Genomic DNA, 8,999 nt, shown 5'->3' with positions numbered 1-8,999 from the left:
CTATATTAAAGAAAATATAAGACTCCTATCAGATAGAAAGTGTTACAAAATCCTCAATAGCGATCCAACTACCAGATACAATACTGAATACCATCATAAATGAAGGCCTTAAAGAAAGTCATCACTCCTAAGGAAAAATACTTCCTCCTAGAGAAGTGCCCCAAAATCGCAACCTTTTATTGCTTGCCAAAGATACATAAAAACAAGGTATCGCCCTCAGGTCGCCCCATTGTATCCGGCATTGGGAAGCTAACGGAAAATGCCAGCAACTACGTCAACCATATTCTAAGACCCTTTGTCATTGCCTTACCCTCACATCTCAGGGATACTAAGGACATCCTCTGTAAATTAGAAAACCTCAATGTCACACCAGATACCATTTTGGTATCCCTGGACGTAGAAGGACTCTACACTAGTATCCCGCATGATATTGGGATCAAGGCTGTATCATATTTTCTCAACACCAGAGGGATACAATTCACGCACCATAAATTTGTCCTTGATCTTTTATCGTTCGTATTGAAGTGGAATTACTTTGTTTAATAAAACACTGTACCAGCAGACCCAAAGTACTTAAATGGGGACTAAATGTGCTCCCTCATGCAGATCTGTACTTGGGCTGGTGGGAGGCAGAATTAGTCTTCCAGCAAGGTATGGAGAGGTACACAAAATCACATAGAAATTTGGTATAGGTTCATTGACGATGTGATCTTACTATGGAATGGTACCCCTGACCTACTCAAAGAGTTTATCAACAGACTCAATACAAACGAGAACAACCTCAGGTTAACCTACAGTACGAGATAGGTCTAAAAGAGATTTTATCTGGACCTAACGATCTCAAAAGGAAGAACATGGGGACCTCAAGACCATCATCTTTCGTAAGAACACTGCCACAAATAGCGTGCTTAGGGCTAACAGTCATCACACTAAAAGCTTAATATGAGGCATTCCTGTTGGTCAGTTTTTTTGTTTTTGTTTTTTTAACTCTTACAATTTATTGAGGTTTAAACAAAAATGAATTGAAACAGACCCATTACTGGGGGGGGGGGGGAGAATAAAAAACTGGTATAAAAAAAAGACATTTTGTAGATACAGTACTATTATATAAAAACAAGAGATAATGCACAGCAATTTGCTGCTTTGATTTAAACCAACTCTTGTACAATTGTTTTTTTTTATTTCAGCATTTGTTTTGGAATTGTGATTTCTGATTATATATAGCAGCTAGTTTTCCAAAGTTATATTGCCATCTCATTTATACCAACTCCTGTAACAATGCATACTGCTATGAAATTGCCATTGTAGTATGTATCTGGCTTGAGGGAATATTAACTTTTAGACCAAGCAGATTATCAGCAGATGGAAAGACTATGTGGTATGCATAGAAGCAATATGGAAAATATTTTCAATTAAACGCAGGGGGGGGTGGGGGCGGGGGGGGGGGAAGAGAATGCAACAAGTAGTTTATACTGTTATGTCAGTTACCGTAATGCTCAAAATGGCACAGGAAATGAACAAAGCAAACTAGCCTCAGCCAAGGGAAAATACAATTGCTAAAACTAAGGATTAAACTGCATACAATATATATCTCCTGCTATCATATTCCCCACTCTTCCTACACAACCCTATGAGCCCAAGCCTTTCACTGGAAAAGGTAACATTCAAAGTGTCATTTCTCTCCGGCGATATTTATTCACTGATCAATTATCTTGTGCAAGAACACAGGCACAATTGTATCCGAATCATAGAGAGGTTTTATTAAATATAAACAAACTTATGATCTAGGCTGCTTTCTGCAGTCCCCTTTACAGAAAGCATTCACAATACTACTCATCTTGCTTGACTGTACTCTTCCAAGGAGGGAGAGAGAGTACACATTTTGAAACAGATAAGACGAGCATTTATTACCTGGCTTTTGGTTAACATTGTATTTATAATAAACAGAAGAGGGCCGTTGCATGCAGGGAAGCATCTGGTTTATAAGGGGACATGGCTAAAAAGGTATGACACAGATTCGCCATTGTGAGTCCTTCGAATTGCCTCTGCCAAAATCATTGAAATGTCGATAACCTGAATCTTTGAGCAGTGTTTCATCTTATCGTCTTATGGGATTGTGTTAGTTACCACTACAGCCTCAAAGGCTGCATTATTGATTCGAGAAATGGCAGGACCAGAGAAAATACCGTGTGTTAAAATTGCGTAAACTTTTGTTGCACCAGCAGAAAGTAATTTGTCGGCAGCATGGCATATAGTACCACACGTGTCAGCCATGTCATCCACAAGGATAGCAACATGGTCCTTTACGTCCCCAACCAACACCATTCTGTCCACCTCATTGGCTTTCTTTCGTTCTTTGTGGATAAGGGCAAACTCGACATTAAGTCTATCGGCAATTGATGTGACCCTTTTGGCACCACCAGCATCAGGAGACACTATGCTCGAGTTTTTCCATTCGGGAATATTTTCTTAGATCCATTGAAGCACTGCAGGCTCAGCATACAGGTTATCTACGGGAATGTCAAAGAACCCCTGTATCTGGGAAGCATGAAGGTCCATGGTTAAAATGTGGTCAGCCCAAGCAACAGAAAGCATGTTTGCAAACAGTTTAGCAGATATCGGAGCCCGGCTCTTGTCTTTGTCTTGGCGGGCGTATGGAAAACATGGAATAACAGCAGTGACCCGGGATGAAGAAGCAATTTTGCAGGCATTGATCATGAGGAGGAGTTCCATCAGGTTATCATTGATTTACCCACAGTTTTTGTACGATGTATACATCTTCCCCCCTCACACTTACCAATCTCTACACTGGTCTCCTGGTTGCTAAACTTCTTGGTGACCACTTTCCCCAGCTCCAGCCCCAGCCTGTCGGCCAATTTCTGGGAGAGATTCTGGTGAGAGCTGCCGCTGAAGAGCACGATATTAGGCATGGCGACTGAGCCGGGAGAGAGAGATGGGAGAGCAAGAGGTTGGGAGAGCAATGCAGCCGGGGAGCAAGAAGGGAAGAAAGAGGCAGCGAGAGGATGGATAATTGGAGGGAGTCCTGTGGCTATTTGATGACAAGATTGAGTTTTTATAGATCTCTCTGCTTTCTTCCCTTCTGCTTCAGGAAGCAGCGCTGGGTGTCATGTCCTGTCAGTTTTTAAGACGGAAACGGAATTGTACCTCTGAAACAGACTTTGAAACCCAGGCAGTACCAATGAAACAGCGATTCAAAGAATGCAGCTACAGCATGAATACCATCAAGAGAGCATATAAAAGAGCCAAGAGGAAGGCTAGGAGCGCGGCGAGGAGAGCTCTGATTGGAGGACCCGGCTGTTGGGTTCGGAGCCGGCCCGAGAGTGGCAGCCAGACCGCAAACACGTTATTCACTAAGACAGAGTCTTCTGAGAGGCGCATGCGCGAGAGTGAGACGGATGGCAGCTTAAGCCTTGAGCTCCATCCCTCATCCCCGACAATACACTCATAAAGCAAGCAAAATGATCCTTTATCACCCCTAACTACTTTCACAATACCATTGAAACATTAGAGATGGCACCGATGCAGGCAAATAAGAAAAAAGAAGGAGACCTCCGCAAATATCTGGGCCGATCGAGCTCACGGAGCGTGGCAGCAACAATGGCGCCGGATTCAAATGCAGGATCAGAGTCAGAACGAGATGAAGACACAGCGGAGGGACCGGAGCAATTATCTGTCCGCCGCTGTGATTTTGAGAGGTTGTATAGAGACATGAAAGCCCTTATTCACATGGAAATGCAGGACTTAAAAAAGGAGGTGCAAGGGCTCGGTGAGCGCACCGGAGCCCTGGAAGAGAAAGTCAGCACCAATGCAAAACTGATTAAAAAAGCTGACAAACTATCCACATACTTACAGGCACAAATTTCGGAATTGGCTGACAGACAGGAAGACGCGGAGAACAGGGACCGCAGGAATAACATTAGGGTACGGGGGATCCCTGAAACCGTCACTGATGTGGAGGATTTCATCTCAAGATGGATGGCGGAGTTACTCCCTGACTGCCCACCCAATGAAAGAATAATGGATCGCTGCCATCGTGCCCTAAGGAGCAAACCAGCAGCAACAGAGCAGCCGAGGGAGGTAATAGCCCGGCGGCACCATTATCGCACCAGAGATGCTATCCTATAGACGGCCAGAGTGGCAGAAGCCTGCAGATTCGAGGAGATCACAATGTAACTCTTCCAGGATCTCTCCCCGCTTACCCTGGCCAGAAGAAGGAAACTCCAGACCATCACACGCACACTGAGGGACAGAGCCATCAGATATAGGTGGACCTTTCCGTTTGGCCTGCTGGTCATCCGCAACGGAAGGGCCATCTCCATGAAGGAGATAGAAGAGGGAGCTGAGTTCCTACAAAAACTAGGGATCAAGGAGAACTCATCCGCGAGCCCTAGAGGAGAAAAGCCCAGAGAAACGGATTGGCAAGTGGTGGGGGCTGTGGGCGAAAGCCGGAAAGCTCTCACATGAGCTCGCTTAAAGTCTCGTATCTTTAAGTTACCTCATGGTTAGAGGCTAGTTAATAAAGTTATATGTTGCTCCTGAACTGTCTCCCCCCTTGATTATCCCCGAGTGTCGAACAAAGAGCTGGCTGCTTACGTGGATATAGCCGGACTCAGCACTATACGTTATGGGACCCTGCAACCCTCCAAGGCATTCCTGCAAGAAACGCCAACTAAAAAGTGGAAAATCGTACTTGCATACATCATGGCGGCGGGCGGTGTAACGCAAGCTGCCCATCATGGCGGCGGGCGGTGGAACGCAAGCTGCCCATCATGGCGGAGGAGCTCGATGGAGTCCACGAGGCGGCTTCACGGAAGTGCTGCAAGTTTCGGCGGGAGAGCTAGGGGAGTGGCGACCTTCCTCGCGGGCTTCGGGTGAGAAAATGGCGTCCCCCGGAACAGCGTCACCGGAAGTGTGCTGGGCGCCATCTTGGAGGCAAATGAGAGCTTTCCGCTGACGTCATCTCGGAGCGCCGAACACTATCTAGTCTCGCGAGAAGAGACTCAGACCCATAAGCCGGTTAAGGAAGAGGATAAAGTACCAGGAAGGCAGCAGAGGGACAACTCTCTACCCGATGGCGGAGGAAGAAGAGAAGGCGTGGACAACACCCTGCAGCGATCCGGAAGGAAGGCCCACGAACCACCACGTTGCAAGCAAGAAGGGCCCATCATGCAAGTAGCGGAAATAATAAACACTGTCCCCAGGCAAATGTAGCTGTGTGCCCATTCATTCCCCTAGGGGCTAAGCCCCCCACCCAAGGACACGATACCAGACTGGGGGTGTTGGGAGGGTCAAAAAGCCACACTAGCTTATTAAAGTGGCAGTCCCCCTTGAAAAAAAAAAAGGGGGGGGGGAACAAATATATAAAGAAAAGACTCGGGACCGATAAGGGGGGGGGCAGAAAAAGTTGCAGTATCTCAGTTAAACTGCCAAAAGATGGGTTCTGTTTTCCTGTTTGTTCATTTATCTATATTATCTATAATAAAGATGAATCAAGTAATGTTGTCGGGGGGGAGGGTGGAGTGCCCTCCAGTCTCAACTAGGGCATGAGCCTCCACATGGGCGCGGGGGGTAACTCCGTCCGGAGGCCCATGAAAGTCCTCACTGAACCAGCAACGAGGAGCGGTAGAGGGGGATGGAGGTCCATCCCGGACTACGCTCGTGCTGTACGTTTAGGAGAGGCAGAGAAGGCACTTGGGGGGGACTGGTCTCGCCCTATTGCCGGATGTGCTAATTTTGTGTTTTTATGTTGCGTTACATGTGTTTATCTGTTCCCCCAGTGTACTTTCCTTTGTTCTTCCCGGCTGCAGTCCGAAACCTCGGAAAGAAATAGAGGATTCTCGACGCTGGCACCATGGGCTCGGACGGTGGATTACAAACGAGTAAAGGTTTGGAAATACACTCATGAGTAAAGGGATCACTATTATTTCACACAATGTGAAAGGCTTTAACAGTCCAGGGAAACGCAGGCTAGCTATGGCGGACTATAAGAAAACAGACCCTGACATAATTCTATTACAAGAAACACACTTTTCTAAATCCAGTTCCCCGAAATATATTGACTATAGGTTTAGGAATTGGTTCTCAGCTTCATCCAAAAAAAAAAAAAAAAAAAGAGGAGTAGCAATTTTACTACATAACCGTTTGCCCTTTGCGATTAAGACCATTAAAAAAGACAACAACGGCCGATTTCTGATTATAAGCGGCGAAATAAGAGGTCAGCCGATCACATTGGCAAACGTTTATGCTCCAAGTGAAGGCACAGAGGCTTTCCTGGAAAGGTTCTTCTCCGTCCTCCAGAGGATGGCACAGGGATGCGTAATACTAGGGGGCGACTTTAATCAGACACTAGATCCAGTAATGGATAGATGCACCCCGAGCGGTAAAGCTAACTCAAAGGTCAGGCAAACCTGGAATAGGGGGCTGAGAACTAATAATCTTTTAGATATATGGCGGGAACAGCACCGCCAGGACAAAGGATTTACATTTTACTCCCACCCGCATGACAGATATAGTAGGATAGACTACCTCTTTGTATCCAGTAGAATGGTTTCACAGATCTCCCACTCGGGCATCCACGATATTTCGTGGTCAGATCATGCGCCGATAGAGCTGCGGTGCTCCGATTTTATTCTGGACAGACCAGGAGCGAACTGGAAACTTAACGAAGTTTTACTAAAAATCCCCGAAATTGCACAAAATGTGGGGGATAGAATCAGGGAATATTTTCAGGAGAATATGGGAAGTGTGACTTCGCAGGCTACCCTATGGGAAGCCCATACGGCGACTGAGAGGAGAGCTCATAAGGATTGCAAGCAGGCGAAAGAGGGAGAAGGACAAAAAAATCAATCAGTTACAGAAGGAATTGGCAGTCCTCTCAGCTCGACATAAAAATAACAAAGATGCAATGACCCTTAAGGAGTTGCTAGACACCAAAACCAAACTTAATATCTTGCTGACCTCCCGGGCTGAAAAGGAGCTGACATGGTCTAAGCGGAAATTTTTTGAGAAAGCAAACAGGCCAGATACCCTACTTGCCAACAAACTACGAGACAAAAACCACGTCTCCCAAATTCAGACAATTCGAACAGAGCAGGGGGATCTGACCTCTGACCCCAAAAAAATAGTTAATGAATTTAAAACATATTATGAAACCCTTTATGATGGGGCGAAGGTAGCACACACGCCAACCACAAAAGCACGACTAAAGACGTTCTTAACAGAGGCTCAATTGCCTAAAGTGACCAGAGAGGAGAGGGACGCACTACAGGCAGACTTTACTATCGAGGAACTTCTAGAGGTAATGAAGTTATTAAAAGCAGCCAAAGCCCCAGGCCCGGATGGCTTTTCCAATCTCTATTATAAGAAATTTCGCAAAATATTAGCTCCTCATCTATTAAAACTGTGTAATTCCTTCCTGGATGGTGCCCCCATCCCGAGCTCGATGCTCCAGGCGTCTATCTCAGTAATCCACAAACAAGGAAAGGACCCAGCGGACTGTAAAAGCTATAGGCCCATCTCTTTAATAAACTCAGATACAAAAATCTTTTCCAAACTTTTAGCTAACCGCCTTAACCAGTTGTTGTCCAAGTTGGTCCATCCTGATCAAGTGGGGTTCATATGTGGTCGTCAAGCAGCTGATAACACCAGACGGATTATAGATTTGATTGATTTGGCGCAAAAAAAACATATCCCGTCTATGGTGCTTAGTTTAGATGCAGAAAAAGCGTTCAACAGAATTGATTGGCCCTACTTGAGGGAGACGCTGGGAGCGTTCGGCTTGGGTGGGAGAATGATAGAGGCCATTCTCGCTCTGTATCGGGGACCGACGGCGAAGGTCAGGCACCAGGGCTTCCCCTCGGATGAATTCCTGATTAAGAGCGGCACCAGGCAGGGCTGTCCTCTGTCACCCCTTCTCTTTGCGCTATGCATCGAACCCCTAGCGGCGCACATCCGCCTCAGCCCGAATATAGCAGGAATCCAAATTAGTGACCAGCCACATAAGGTGGCCCTGTACGCTGATGACGTGATACTCACGTTATCACAGCCCCTCACCTCTCTGCCGAACGTCTTTCAATTGCTAGGGGAATTTAATGCGATATCTGGGTTCAAAATTAACCAGGCAAAATCAGAAACCCTAAATATCAACTTACCTAAGGCCACCGAGAAACTGATTACGGTGAACTTTGAATTCAAATGGCACACCTCCTCCATAAAATATTTAGGGATAAATATCACGAAGCAATCAGGCACCCTTTATAAGGCGAATTACCTTAGACTAATACGGACACTGAAGGAAGATCTCCGGAAATTGGCAGGGTACAACATATCCTGGATTGGCAGGATTCAGTCTCTAAAAATGAATCTCCTTCCCAGAATTCTGTACCTATTTCAGACTCTCCCGGTCCCTATAATCAGGGAAGAGATCTTTCGGTTACAGTCCGCAATGGTGAAGTTTGTCTGGGGTAATAAAACCCCCCGCATCAAAACTAGCACACTAATTCGGCCCACAACAAGAGGAGGATTAGCGGTACCTTGCCTGTTATCATACTTCAGAGCGGCCCAATTGACCCAAATTATCCAGTGGCACACCCACCCTAGTCGGAGGCGATGGGTGGAACTGGAGGCGGCCTGCTGTGCCCCGGTGGCATTGCAGGTCCTGATCTGGCTCCCAAATAAGGTTCGCAAGGACTTTAAACACCCGCTCCCCGCGATTGTCAGCTCTTTGGCAGTATGGGACAAAAGCAAATATAAGCACGTATTAATGAGACAACACTCCTTGATGACCCCAATTTTGGGAAACCCTGATTTCGCTCCAGGCCTGCAGAAGAAAGATTTCACTATATGGACACAGAAGGGCTACACTCGCCTTTTACACCTGGAGGGTAGAATATCTATCAAACCGTTTGAGCAAATTAAGTCTGAAAAATCAGTTCCAAATTCAGAATTTTTTAGATACCTCCAGCTAAGAGCTTTCTATG

At 46.0% G+C, this 8,999-nt stretch overlaps 1 pseudogene; it reads right to left on the bottom strand.

Moving 5' to 3' along the window:
• Nucleotides 1-1,554: 1,554 nt before the first annotated feature.
• LOC142468833 (ribose-phosphate pyrophosphokinase 2 pseudogene) lies at nucleotides 1,555-2,933 on the bottom strand (annotated as a pseudogene).
• Between the last annotated feature and the right edge of the window lie 6,066 nt (nucleotides 2,934-8,999).

The sequence above is a fragment of the Ascaphus truei genome, chromosome 1 (assembly GCF_040206685.1).
Source record: "Ascaphus truei isolate aAscTru1 chromosome 1, aAscTru1.hap1, whole genome shotgun sequence".
Taxonomy (NCBI): Eukaryota; Metazoa; Chordata; class Amphibia; order Anura; family Ascaphidae; genus Ascaphus; species Ascaphus truei.
This window is presented reverse-complemented; position numbering and strand designations above follow the sequence as displayed.